The 13953-nt window shown below is 43.0% G+C and overlaps 1 protein-coding gene across 1 annotated transcript in view; it reads left to right on the top strand.

Moving 5' to 3' along the window:
• Positions 1-401: 401 nt before the first annotated feature.
• The window catches only part of KCNS1 (potassium voltage-gated channel modifier subfamily S member 1), a 45081-nt gene continuing 31529 nt past the window's right edge, over positions 402-13953 (top strand). The window contains exon 1 of the mRNA XM_079979597.1: positions 402-573. The gene's annotated coding sequence lies outside the window, so the exon portion shown is untranslated. The remainder of the gene's footprint in view (positions 574-13953) is intronic.

Genomic DNA, 13953 nt, shown 5'->3' with positions numbered 1-13953 from the left:
GCCGCCGTGCCGCCAGAGCACGATTTCTGTTCTCATCCTGAAGCAAAGTTCTTCACCCGAGGTACTATTTCTGGGTTAGTGGAGTCTGTAACCTGAAGCGTATGTAACCTGAAGCGTATGTAACCCGAGGTACCACTATATTCTTTTCCAATCAAGTTTCAAGCCTGCTTTTGGACCTGAAAGTGCTGGTGGGAGCCCATCAACAGAGGTCCATCTCTCTGTGGCTTATGATGCCATCAACTATTGTACCCTTCTGAATCACCTTGGTGGGATGTAGTGGCTCCATCCTCTCTTGATGAGTCAGTCCCAGAAAGTGGTGGTGGGAGACTGCATTTAGGATATGTGGTACTACATATTCCATCTTGTTCCCTGTTCCCTTAACATACGTGGATCTGCTGGGAGAGGCTGTTCAGGGATTTGGACCAGGATAGGACATCATCTGCTTGCAGATGACACTGAGCAACATCTCTTGTTTGCATCTTCAGATCCTAGGGAGGCAAGATTAGAAGTCTGAACTGGTGTCATCTTTGGATTGGATGAGGTCAAACTGAAGCTTAACCACGCAAGACGGAGGTACTGTTGGTTGGGGGGGTTCTAGTGGTCAATATGTTTCAGACAGGATTTCACCCTCCTCTCTCTGCCCTTTCCTACACAAAATGCAGCAGGTTTGCAGTTTGGGGAGTATCCCTGGATCAGGATCTGCTCCTTAAGCAGAACTGATAGTTGTGGCCAGTAGCGTGTTTTACCAACTTGATATTTTATGCCAGCTATACTGGCAAAAGCACATCTGGCCTTAGTTCTGTGTGTTCATGTCACCTCCAGGCTAGCTTCCTGCAGTGTGCTGTATGTGGAACTGTCCTTGAAGACTCTGGAAACTTCCCTTGACTCAATGCAGCTGGCAGGATTCTGACTGGAGCTGTTCTACTGGATCATATTTTATCAATCTTTCACCAGCTGTGCTGGATACCATTCTGCTTCCAGACTCAGTTCAAGGGGCTGGTATTGACATTTACAGCTCTAAATGGCCTGGCACTAGAATCTCAATTGCCTCCCACTGTTTGAATCTTATTCTGCTCAAGAGGCCCTCAGTTAAACTCACTGGTGTCAAAGGTACAGCAGGTGGAGACGTGGATGATAACTTTGTAGTGGTGGTACCCAATATCTAGAACAGCTTCCTAAAAGAGGTCAGTACACATAGTCTCCTCGGTGCCTACTTTTACATGTGAATCAAAGACTATTTTTTTTATCTCAATGAGCTTCTTTAGATCTCTCCGGCTGGTCAGTTTTAAAACCTTAAAACTAGGCCAAAACATTCTGCCCTCCAGCTTCTGGACTCCAGCCAAACATGAATTTGAAAATGGTTCATGATACACTTGATGCTCTAGACCTGGGATGGAGAACAAGCAGTTTTCCAGATGTTGATGGACTACAACTCCCATAATTCCTGACCATTAGCCATACTGGCTGGGGCTGTTGGGAGTCCAGCAGGTTCTCCACCCATCTAATAGACAGATCACCAGTGAGAACCACCTTCAAAGGTCACCCAAGAGACCTATGCTGAAATTCCTTCAACCCACTTGAACTTTGGCCCTTTTAAAATACTCCATCTTTTTGCCCTTGCTCCCTTTTATGCTTGGGTCTCTTACATTGCATCACTTCCTCTGCAAAGCTTTGGCTCAACTACAACTTCACAACAGAAACATAGCCTAAGTCCCAGCCTGTTGGACACTATTCAGGAATGATGGTTGTTGTAGTCAACATCTGGAGGTTAGCTAAGTGGATACAACTACATTTAATCACTTTCATTCCTTGCCTGTCTTCTCTGCTCTCTTCCTTTCCCTTCCCGTGACTAAATTAAGACTCCCATCTCTCTTGGGGGAAGGGTTGGATATGGATATGCTTGGATATGCTTCTCTGTAAAGTTAGTTCCATGATGATACTATTTAAATATCGTCTGATGCATTGAAAATCAGGAGAAATTGTCAATTTGACAATCATGGCTTTGGCACACAGGTTTGGTTCTTCGTTGTCCCACCAGCAAATTCCTGTGCCTGTAAGATTGAAATTACCATTTTTTTAAGGGGAGGGGAAAGAAATCCAATTATTAATGTTTGCTTCAATGAGAACATGGTCCATGCAAAAGTTAATCAAATAGCAATATTGCTGCTTTGTTTGTTCTTGCAGAAACGATCATCTTGCTTTGCTCCTACAGAAGGAGTCTGTGCAGAAAAATGAATAGTGCAATTAAGCTCAGAGGCTGATCGCATACATCAGCCGTGTTGCTAGACCAGCACAGAATTTGGAAGTCTGCCCTTTATATGTTAATAACCACTTTTAATTAGGGGACGCAGGTGGCGCTGTGGGTTAAAGCCTCAGCGCCTAGGGCTTGCCGATCGAAAGGTCGGCGGTTCGAATCCCTGCGGCGGGGTGCGCTCCCGCTGCTCGGTCCCAGCGCCTGCCAACCTAGCAGTTCGAAAGCACCTCCGGGTGCAAGTAGATAAATAGGGACCGCTTACCAGCGGGAAGGTAAACGGCGTTTCCGTGTGCGACTCTGGCTCTGGCTCTGGCTCTGGCCAGAGCAGCGATGTCACGCTGGCCACGTGACCCGGAAGTGTCTCCGGACAGCGCTGGCCCCTGGCCTCTTAAGTGAGATGGGCGCACAACCCCAGAGTCTGTCAAGACTGGCCCGTACGGGCAGGGGTACCTTTACCTTTACCTTTAACCACTTTTAAACATATAAACAAGTGAAGTTCAAGGATGTAATTGCCAGTGATTTGTCCATTGCAACTGTGATTCCAGGACCTCTGCTTCAAGCAAGGTCTGCAGTTCTGTCACTGTAACTGATCTGTTTGAACAAAGAAAGGATTGACTCTGCAAATGTACTGTATCCTCAATCTTCTCGGTTCCTCCTAATTTCAATCTTGAATGGTTTGCAAACTCCCCACTCACAATCCACAAAACTGTTTGAGACAACATTCAGGTAATTACAAGTGGCTTCATGAAAAATGTTTAAGCCTTTGGGGTTCCTTCCAATTTTACAATTCTGTGATCTAAGCTAGTGGCTACCACGTTACATGGCAGATGTCTGCCCCATCCTGAATACAGGAGAAGATAAAGACCCACACTACAGGTGCCTGGATGCTTGGTTACCTTTTCCGCAAATGGAAATTAGACACAGACGAGTAATTTTCTGAGTCATCAACGTTCTTTTCTTTCTTCAAGGACCATGTGGTAGGTAATTAACTGCTGAAGGAGAACCCAAATATAGGAGTGTCTTCCTGAAGTTACTAGCCCAAATTCTTTCTGGATTTTACTGGCCAGAATGGAGAGCAGATTCAGAATCAGATTAAGGACTTCTTCCAAGCACTTTGTTCACACCTAATGAAACCAAAATGGAAAGTGATCTAAGACCCTTTTGTGCCACACATTGAAAACTATTATGCCACGTCAAATAGGCATGGCTCCCCCCCCCCCCCCCAAGAATCCTAGGAAATGTAGTTCATTAAGGGTGCTGGGAGTATACTCCTCACAGGGCTGTGGTTCCCAAAGTGGCAGAAGATTCAATCAATCCCTCTTCCCAAGGAACTTTGAGAATTGTAACCGTGAGGTGGGAGTTTCAGTTTCTTTTGGGGAAGCCCGAATGTTTAAATTGGTATGATACTGCTTTAAATGTACAATGCCTAAGACAAAAATGACAAGAAGGCACATGCAACATCTTGGGCTTAAGACTCAGTTTTGGATATGTTTTTGGTTTGTATTAACGGTTTTGCTGTCCATATCAAGCCATGTTTATGGACTACATGCCGATAATTCAATCCTAAATTTCACATGTGGGAAATTCTGGCCCATGTACAGCCTCATTTCTTGTGGCTCTTGGTGTCTCCTGAAGCTGCCCCATCAATCTGTCTAATCAGAATTTTTTCCTCCTTATTAATCATCTCCTTACAGTTCCTGGTTTTTCAAAACTGGTTCTACCCCTCTCTATTTTCTGAAGAATTAGAAGGGGCAATATTTTATTTGATAAACGTAAGTGGGTGGTTTTCTTTTCTTTCTTTTTCTGCAGGTTGTATGGCCTTCCCCCACCCCCACCCCCTGTGAGATTTTGACCAGCTTCGGCCCATCTGAAGCTGATACAGGCTCGTCTTATCTTGAGCACAAGCAGAGTAGTCCACACAGCAGAAGGATAAGCAGTATGTGCCACATTCTTAACTTTATTTCCACTCTATGCTGAGAGAATACAAACATGCATCTTGCCTCTGTGAGAGCAGAGAAGCAACCGTCTCTCTAACAAAGAAACCGAGAGAACTCTGAAAAACAGGAAACCAGTCTCCCATTCCCGTGGGAATCCAACAGTAACTCTGACTGTGGAATGCAAAACAATGTCTTGTGACTGCAGTTGCTGCTCAGTGAGGGAAATAGAAACCAACACCCCCTGCCATCTGAAGACAAAATAGTAGGCTTCTGCTCTGTATATGTGTGGCAAGCTAACATCATAAAGGGATTGTTTATATTTGCTTCCCAGAACAGTAGCTTTCTTGGGTCTGCCATACTAAGAATGAATTGGGTTATTTGAGTGTAATCCCATCAGAACCAGCTGGGATTTCTTCTGGGAGTTCTAATCTGAGGTAGCCATGATGGAAATACATCTGCTAATCTGTTAATTCAGAATGCACTTTGCTCAATCTAGCACCTTACCTAGGAGTAAGCCCCCATTGAACTCAATTGGACTTACTTTTAAGTATATACCCATGGCATTGTGCTCCTGAGTATAGCAGTGGGCTTCAAGACTGCCACTTCCAAGGAGAACAGCGAAGGACCTTTTCACCAGCCAGAATAAGCACCGTGGTGTTCTATAGCTTCAAGAAGCGATGGAAGGAAACCTCTTTAGCTACAACTAAAGAAGCCTTCAATTGGGCTCTGCCTGGTGATGGATGTTGCTTATCTGTTCGGGAGCCAGACATCCTTTTTCTAAAGCAGAAATCTTCCGGATGGAGAGCATGATTTCCCAGCACTCTTGAAACTGTTAAGACATTGTGTTTTTTGGGAAACGGCAGCTCTTTCTCGAGCCCTTGTTGCTGTTGTGCTGCTGCAATACCTCTTATGGACAGTTCCTGCAATGTTCCTCACATCCATCAACAAGTTTCTGTGCTGCCTGTGTGACAGCCTGTGATGATTTAATCTAATTGTTTTAATACCTCGCAGATTCTGCTCTCCCTTAACAGGATAGTTCCAGCAGCAAATGTTCCTTTAGATTATTATTTTTTTAAAGCAAGGCTACCTGCCCAGAAGGGACACGGGTGGTGCTGTGGGTTAAACCACGGAGCCTAGGACTTGCCGATCAGAAGGTTGGTGGTTCGAATTCCCACGACGGGCTGAGCTCCCGTTGCTCGGTCCCTGCTCCTGCCAACCTAGCAGTTCGAAAGCACATCAAAGTGCAAGTAGATAAATAGGTACCACTCCAGCGGGAAGGTAAACGGCGTTTCCGTGTGCTGCTCTGGTTCACCAGAAGCGGCTTAGTCATGCTGGCCACATGACCCAGAAGCTGTATGCCGGCTCCCTCGGCCAATAAAGCGAGATGAGCGCCGCAACCCCAGAGTTGGCCACGACTGGACCTAATGGTCAGGGGTCCCTTTACCTTTTTTACCTGCCCCCAACATAAAGTGTGTTTTTTTGGGGGGGGGGATTTGGGAGGATGTTGTTTTGAAAGTGTAACCCAGCTGCCTCTTTGAATGCTTTCGAGCATCCTTACAAAGGCTTTGTATGAACGAAGGCTTCTTTCACCAGAACTTGGCCAAGCCACATGAATGGGAATGTAGTAATTTCTCAGTGTCTTTTTAAAACTTAAAAGCAGCAATGGAGGAGGGAGGGCAACTTCCACTTAGTTCAGTGTCTTTTGGAGAGAGGGTGCTTTAATCCTTTACTGCTATGCTATTTTATTGGGCAACTTCCTTCCTTAGCAAGATCATAGTGGGGTCTTCGGAGCTTTTGGTTCTCCTTCTCTTTAGTAAAGGTAAAGGGACCCCTGACCATTAGGTCCAGTCGCGGATGACTCTGGGGTTGCTGTGCTCATCTCGCTCTATAGTCCGAGGGAGCCGGCGTTTGTCCGCAGACAGCTTCCGGGTCATGTGGCCAGCATGACTACAGTAAGCCACTTCTGGCGAACCAGAGCAGCGCACGGAAATGCCGTTTACCTTCCCGCCAGAGAGGTACCTATTTATCTACTTACACTTTGGCGTCCTTTCAAACTGCTAGGTGGGCAGGAGCTGGGAGCTCACCCCGTTGCAGGGATTCGAACCGCCAACCTTCTGATCGGCAAGCCCTAGGCTCTGTGGTTTAGACCACAGCACCCCCCGCATCCCTTCTCTTTAGTAAGGAAGGTGCTAATAGTGGATTAACCCCTTTGCTGGCCACTTTTTTTTTCTAATTCACAAGCCCTTGGTGACACTGTTGTCTAACTTGGTGGGGAACAGTACCAGCGAAGCTGCATAAGTCACAGCGGGAATGTACCTTTTGGAAAATTCAGTTGCCAATGAATGATAATGCCCCTGCTCTCTTCCCAGTTGAAGGAGAGGGGCTCCCTTTTCAGATGCTTAATAATTAACAGATATTGCTTGATCTCAGCCGATGCCCTTCACACAGAGTTGCTGGGTTGCTGGGGCAGAAGCGCTGCATCGCAAAAGTATCAGTAGCATTGCTTTGAAGCCACTGAGCTGAGCAATATTAAACTGGATGTCTGAAGGAATTTTTGAGCAGGGAGAGTCTTCCCATACTAAACAAACTCGTAGATCTCCTCATAGGAAACCACCTTTGTACCAATCAGACATCTGATCCATCTAGCTCAGGATAATCCAGCGTTTCAAACCTAGTGACCGTCCACATGAAAAGTAGATGGTCTCTACCACTGAACTTTGACCCTTCCTGGGCTCCTACCACTGCTGCATTTTTTTTTAAAGGGTATCATTGATTTTTGAGGAAATCAGCAGTGGAAACCTCCCGTTTTTGGCCACACAAGCAGACATTTGTTAGGAAGAATGAAGACTTCCTTGTGTATACTGATGTCCAGCACTGAGGGCCTTCTGGCGGTTGGAGGATGGATGGCGGCTAACAGATTGAGATTGAATCCTGACAAGACAGAAGTACTGTTTCTGGGGGACAGGAGGCGGGCAGGTGTGGAGGATTCCCTGGTCCTGAATGGGGTAACTGTGCCCCTGAAGGACCAGGTGCGCAGCCTGGGAGTCATTTTGGACTCACAGCTGTCCATGGAGGCACAGGTTAAATCCGTGTCCAGGGCAGCTGTGTACCAGCTCCATCTGGTACGCAGGCTGAGACCCTATCTGCCTGTGGACTGCCTCGCCAGAGTGGTGCATGCTCTGGTTATCTCCCGCTTGGATTACTGCAATGCACTCTACGTGGGGCTACCTTTGAAGGTGACCCGGAAACTACAACTAATCCAGAACGCAGCAGCCAGACTGGTGACAGGGAGCGGCCACCGAGACCATATAACACCGGTCTTGAAAGACCTACATTGGCTCCCAGTACGTTTCCGAGCACAATTCAAAGTGTTGGTGCTGACCTTTAAAGCCCTAAACGGCCTCGGTCCAGTATACCTGAAGGAGCGTCTCCACCCCCATCGTTCTACCCGGACACTGAGGTCCAGCACCAAGGGCCTTCTGGCGGTTCCCTCACTGCGAGAAGCCAAGTTACAGGGAACCAGGCAGAGGGCCTTTTCGGTAGTGGCGCCCTCCTTGTGGAATGCCCTCCCACCAGATGTCAAAGAGAACAACAACTACCAGACTTTTAGAAGACATCTGAAGGCAGCCCTGTTCAGGGATGCTTTTAATGTTTGATGTATCATAGTATTTTAATATTCTTTTGGAAGCCGCCCAGAGTGGCTGGGGAGGCCCAGCCAGATGGGCGGGGTATAAATAATAAATTATTATTATTATTATTATTATTATTATTCCCTAGCTGCGAGAAGCCAAGTTACAGGGAACCAGGCAGAGGGCCTTCTCGGTAGTGGCACCTGCCCTTTGGAACACCCTCCCACCAGATGTCAAAGAGAAAAAGAACTACCAAACTTTTAGAAGACATCTGAAGGCAGCCCTGTTTAGGGAAGCTTTTTTTTTTTTATAATGATATTTATTAAAATTTTGTTTAAACCATAAAAGACATAGATAATAACATAGTATTTTCCAATATCCACATTTCATTCTCATCTTTGGACTTCCTCACATCTCTTGTTCCTGCATTCTAAACTCATAAATCTTGCTAGCAAATTATTAACTTGTTTCGATTCATATAATGTAATTTTCCAATATTAAATCTCAAATTTTAGAATTTAAATCACTCTTTTGAAAACTTAATTATAACATACTATTTATCCAAAATTTGTCTTTTCTTTCAATCGTGTTTAGATTTTTATTCCTTATAACTAGTTTGTTGGAGCCATGTTATTACTAATCTTACATCCTTCTTAACACTCGTACAATTTACAGTATTTTTGTAGATAGTCCTTAAATTTCTTCCAGTCCTCCTCCACCAGTTCTTCTCCCAGGTCTCGGATTCTGCCAGTCATCTCCGCCAGTTCCATATAGTCCATCAGTTGCATCTGCCATTCTTCCATTGTGGGCAAATCTTGAGTTTTCCAGTATTTGGCGATGAGTATCCTTGCTGCTGTTGTAGCATACATAAAAAAAAAATCGATCTTTCTTTTGTACACTCTGGCCGACAATGCCTAAAAGAAAGGCCTCTGGTTTCTTGGGGAAGGTATACTTAAATACCTTTTTCAACTCATTATATATCATTTCCCAGAAAGCCTTCACTCTAGGGCAAGTCCACCAGAGGTGAAAGAATGTTCCTGCAGCTTCTTTACACTTCCAACATTTGTTATCAGACAAATGGTATATCTTTGCAAGCTTGACTGGAGTCATGTACCACCTATATATCATTTTCATAATGTTTTCTTTCAAGGCATTACATGCCGTAAATCTCAAACCTGTGGTCCATAACTTTTCCCAGTCAGCAAACATGATGTTGTACCCTATGTCCTGTGCCCATTTTATCATAGCTGATTTGACCGTTTCATCCTGTGTATTCCATTTTAACAGCAAGTTATACATTCTTGAAAGTATCTTAGAGCTGGGTTCTAACAGTTCTGTTTCTAACTTTGATTTTTCCACCTGGAATCCTATCTTTTTGTCCAATTTAAAGACTTCTTTAATCTGAGCATAATGTAACCAATCTCGCACTTTATCCTTTATTTTCTCCATACTCTGCAACCTCCAGTTATCTCCATCTTTTTCTATTATTTCCCAATATTTCGGCCATTTGGCCTCCATGTTAAGCCTTTTCAGGGCCTTAGCCTCCATTGGTGATAGCCACCTTGGGGTCTTATTTTCCAATAAGTCTTTATATTTTGTCCAGACATTGAACACTGCTTTTCTGACAACATGGTTCTTAAAAGCCTTATGTATTTTAGCCTTGTCATACCACAAGTATGCATGCCATCCAAAAGCATTGTTAAATCCTTCCAAATCTAAAACATCTGTGTTTTCGAGGAGCAGCCAGTCCTTCAGCCAGCAGAAAGCTGCTGATTCATAGTACAGCTTTAAGTCTGGCAGGGCAAAGCCCCCTCTTTCTTTAGCATCAGTTAATATCTTAAACTTAATTCTGGGCTTTTTGCCCTGCCAGACAAATCTAGAGATATCTCTCTGCCACTTCTCAAAACACCCCATTTTGTCCACAATCTGCAAAGTTTGAAACAAAAACAACATTTTAGGCAATACATTCATCTTAATAGCAGCAATACGTCCTGACAAGGAAAGTTTCAATCTTGACCAAACTTCTAGATCCCTTTTGATTACAGACCAACATTTTTCATAGTTATCTTTAAATAAATTCATGTTCTTCGCTGTTATGTTTACCCCTAGGTATTTTACTTTTTTAACCACATTTAATTCTGTCTCTTTCTGAAACCTTTCTGATTCTAAAGAGGTCAAATTTTTTTCCAAAACCTTGGTTTTTTGCTTATTAAGTTTAAATCCTGCCACCTGACCAAACTCATAAATCAGTTGCAATACCCTTTTGGTACTAGGCTCTGGCTCTTGTAAGGTCAATACTAGGTCATCTGCAAATGCTTTAAGTTTATACTGTTTCGCTCCGACCTGAATACCTTCCACCAACCGGTCTCCTCTGATCATATTTAAGAGCACTTCCAGGACCGATATAAATAACAAAGGGGAAATAGGGCAACCTTGTCGTGTTCCTTTTTCAATTTTAAATTCTTCCGTCACCACATTGTTCACTATCAATTTTGCCTTTTGCTCCGAATAGATTGCCTCTATCCCATTCTCAAACCCCCGCCCCACTCCCATTCCTTCCAAATTTTTCTTCATGAACTTCCAAGAAATATTGTCAAAGGCTTTCTCCGCGTCTATAAATATCAACACTGCTTTTGTATTAATATTTGTTTGCAAGAGTTCCAAAATATCAATGATATTCCTTGTATTAGCAAACAAATGTCTACCTGGGAGAAAACCTGATTGGTCCTTATGAATCACTTCATTTAACACTTTTTTAAATCTACTTGCTAAAATGTCTGCAAATATTTTGTAATCCACATTCAGGAGGGAGATGGGGCGGTAGTTCTTAAGTTGTGTCTTTTCAGTTTCTAGTTTAGGTCTCAATGTGATGAAAGCCTCTTTCCACGACTCCGGTGCCTTCTTCCCTTCCATAATTTCATTGCAAACCTCCATTAAAGGATGTATCAGATAGTCTTTCAATGTCTTATAATATTTGGAGGTGAGTCCATCTGGCCCTGGAGATTTGCCCAGTTGCATGTTCTGAATGGCTTCTTCCATCTCTTGTTGTCTTATTTTATAGTTCAGGATTGTTCTATTTCGGGGAGACAACCTTGGTAAGCCATTCTTCTTTAAAAATTGCTCTATCTCCAATTCGTTTTGCGGCCCTTGTGTATATAGTTGTTTGAAATATCTCTGGAAACTCTTTCTGATCTCCACTGGGTTCTGAATATTTCTTCCTTCAATTTCTAAATTTGTTACAGTGTTCAATTTTTGTCTCTTTTTCAGCTGCCATGCTAGCAGCTTTCCACATTTATTTGCCGATTCAAAAGATCTTTGTTTCATTCGCTTGACTTTCCATTCCACTTCCTGATTTATCAGTTTTGAATATTGTGCTTGGTAATGTTTAATTTCTCTTAGAATCTCCTTTGATTTCGGTCTCAATCTCAGCTTCTTCTCACCTTCTTTAATTTTCTCCAAAATCTTGTCTTTTTTCTCATTCTGTACTTTTTTCTTTATAGTATTCTGTTGTATCAGAAACCCCCCATAACCGCCTTACTTGCGTCCCAGACAGTTCTTTTTTCCACCGTGGTGTTCAGGTTTATCTCAAAGTAGTCCTTCAAAGCTTTTTGGGCCTTTTTAATAATCTCCTGATCTCTAAACAGGTTGTCATTCATCCTCCATCTAAAAGAGCCGGTTGGGGTTAGTCTCATATCCATCTTTACAGCGTTATGGTCGGAGCAGGTCTTTGGGCAGATTTCCACTTTTTTTATCTTAGGTGCCAGGCCTCTAGTTGTCCATATTTGGTCGATTCTTGTCCATGTCAGTTGGGCTTCAGAAAAGAATGTTCCTTCTCTTCCTAGAGGGTTCTTTGTTCTCCAGATGTCAATCAAGTCCATGTTGTCTGTCAATTCAAAAAATGTTTTAGGTAGTCTGCCTTCTTTTGTTACATTTTGGCTGTGCGACTTATCCATGTTAGTTGATACCACCCCGTTCATATCTCCCATCATAATGATGTTATCATAGTTCAGATAGTCCAGCATTATCTCATGCAGCTTCTTATAAAATTCCGATTTTCCCTCATTTGGCGCATAAATTCCTAATATCAAAAACTTTTCTCCTTGAGTCTGGATCTCAATTGCCATAATTCTCCCTTGTTCATCTTTAAATAGAAATTTTGGTGACAGGCTCTCTTTTACATATATCACCACACCTCTTTTCTTTACTCGATCCGAAGAGATAAATTCTTGGCCTAATCTTTTATTTATTAACACTTTTCTATGTAGCCTAGTCACATGTGTTTCTTGCAAACAAATAATATCCAATTGTTCTTTTTTCAAAATATGAAATATCCTTCTCCTTTTCTCCGGAATGTTGGCGCCATTTATGTTCCAGCTCAGAAGTTGCAGAGACATCCTGGGCAAATCTGTTATTGCCCTGGTGGTGGTGTCTTTTTGTCCTGGTCTTCAGGCCCCAGGGGTGTGGGTGTGGGTAGAAGCTGTGGTCCTGCCCCTGAAGGTCTTTCAGTCCCTTTCTGAAGGTCCTCTCTGTAGATATTCAAAAATTTATCTCTATCTTCAGCTGTTTTAATTTTCACCTTCTTCCCTCTGAACGTAAAAGATAGTCCTTGTGGAAATTCCCACCTAAAGATAATTGAGTTGCTCCTCAACAGCCTTACTAGTTCAAGATAGGTGGATCTAAGGTCCAAAAGTTGTTTAGGAATATCCTTGTAAATCTCGGCTCTTTTGTCCAAAATTTCAAGTGACTTTCCGTAGTGTAGTCCTAGTATTTTGTCTCTTTCCTCCTTGGATCTCAAAGTAATCAAACAGTCTCTGGGCTTGTCCTTCCTTGTTAATCTCCCAAGTCTAAAAGCGGTCACAATTTTAAAGTCCTTTTCTTCCTCCAAAGGCCACCACTTGGAAAATTCCTTTGTCAAAAACTCAATTAAGTTCCCTTGTTTGGATTCAAGTTCTGGTATAAACCTCAATGTTAAGTTATTTTCCCGGGCCCGAAGTTCGATCATAGACAAATAGGCCTGCTGTTCCCCCACCTGCTTGTGCAATGGTCTTACCTCCTGCTCCAGTGCCTCAGTTTTCTGGATGGCTTCCTCTGCCAATTTCCGATTTTCTACAGTGGATTAAGATAAATTTCCAATTGCTTGAGCATTCAAGGTAACTTGTTCAGTTAGCTTGTTGACACAATCTCTGGTCTGATCAATTTTTGCCATTTGTTCATCCACTTTTTTGTCTAGGCCTTCCAGTTTTTCAAGTATTCTGTCTAATACTGAAGCAGATCCACCTGTTGCCATATCTTCTCCCAGCAGAAGCTCACTTTCTTCTAGTTCTAAAACATCAGGAACGGATGATCTGCGCGGCTGTGAAAGTAAATTCAAGGTTGTTTGTCTTTTTCCTCTAGCCGCTCTTGTTAGTCTCCCAGTGCCACTCATTCCAATTCTGTCTGGTAGTCAAGGTCAAATTGAATATGTTCCCATGAGAATCCACAGGCCCATAAAGTAAACAACCAAGTAGGAGGAAAAGGGAACCGAAAGGAAAGTCACATATGATTGTAAATCCAAAGCCCTCTAGAGGGAGCCCACTTATATTGTAGGGAAGAAGTCAGATTATTAATATCAATTATTTAAATCTTCAAGATTTTTCCAAATTTCAATACTTTAAAAGCACTGTCCAAACAGCCTTTAATCTCCAAAAGACCTTCAGTTTAGTTGTGTTTGGCAGAGTTGGTCTCAGAATGTCACAATGTCTCAATAAGTGCAGAATATAACAGTACAATGTAACAGTTCCGCTAAAGCTCAGCTAGTGACAACTCCAGCAACAAGGTATCAAAATCTTGCAATCTGACAGTTCTGTTATCTAGGCAGTCCGACTGCCTGGGATTCTTTGTCAATTTGTAAATCCAGCAGAACAGGTGAAACACAGTTCGTATTTCGAAATAAGGCTTTTAAAAAGTTAAGTCCCAAAGCAACTTAAATAGATGTAAGAGTTGATTGCCTTTTAACGCCTCTTCAAAGGCACCAAGCATGAAAGTCTTTGCTTTAAATCTTAAGCAGTGGCAAGAGACGGACTTCCTGGTTTCGTCTCTCGCTTTTAGCCGAATTAGCAAAAATTTATCCTCCAAATCTTTCTTTCTTTTCTTA

The sequence above is a fragment of the Podarcis cretensis genome, assembly GCF_951804945.1.
Source record: "Podarcis cretensis genome assembly, chromosome: 6".
NCBI lineage: Eukaryota > Metazoa > Chordata > Lepidosauria > Squamata > Lacertidae > Podarcis > Podarcis cretensis.
The sequence above is the reverse complement of the archived record's forward strand: the minus strand, read 5'-3'. Positions and strand labels throughout refer to the sequence as shown.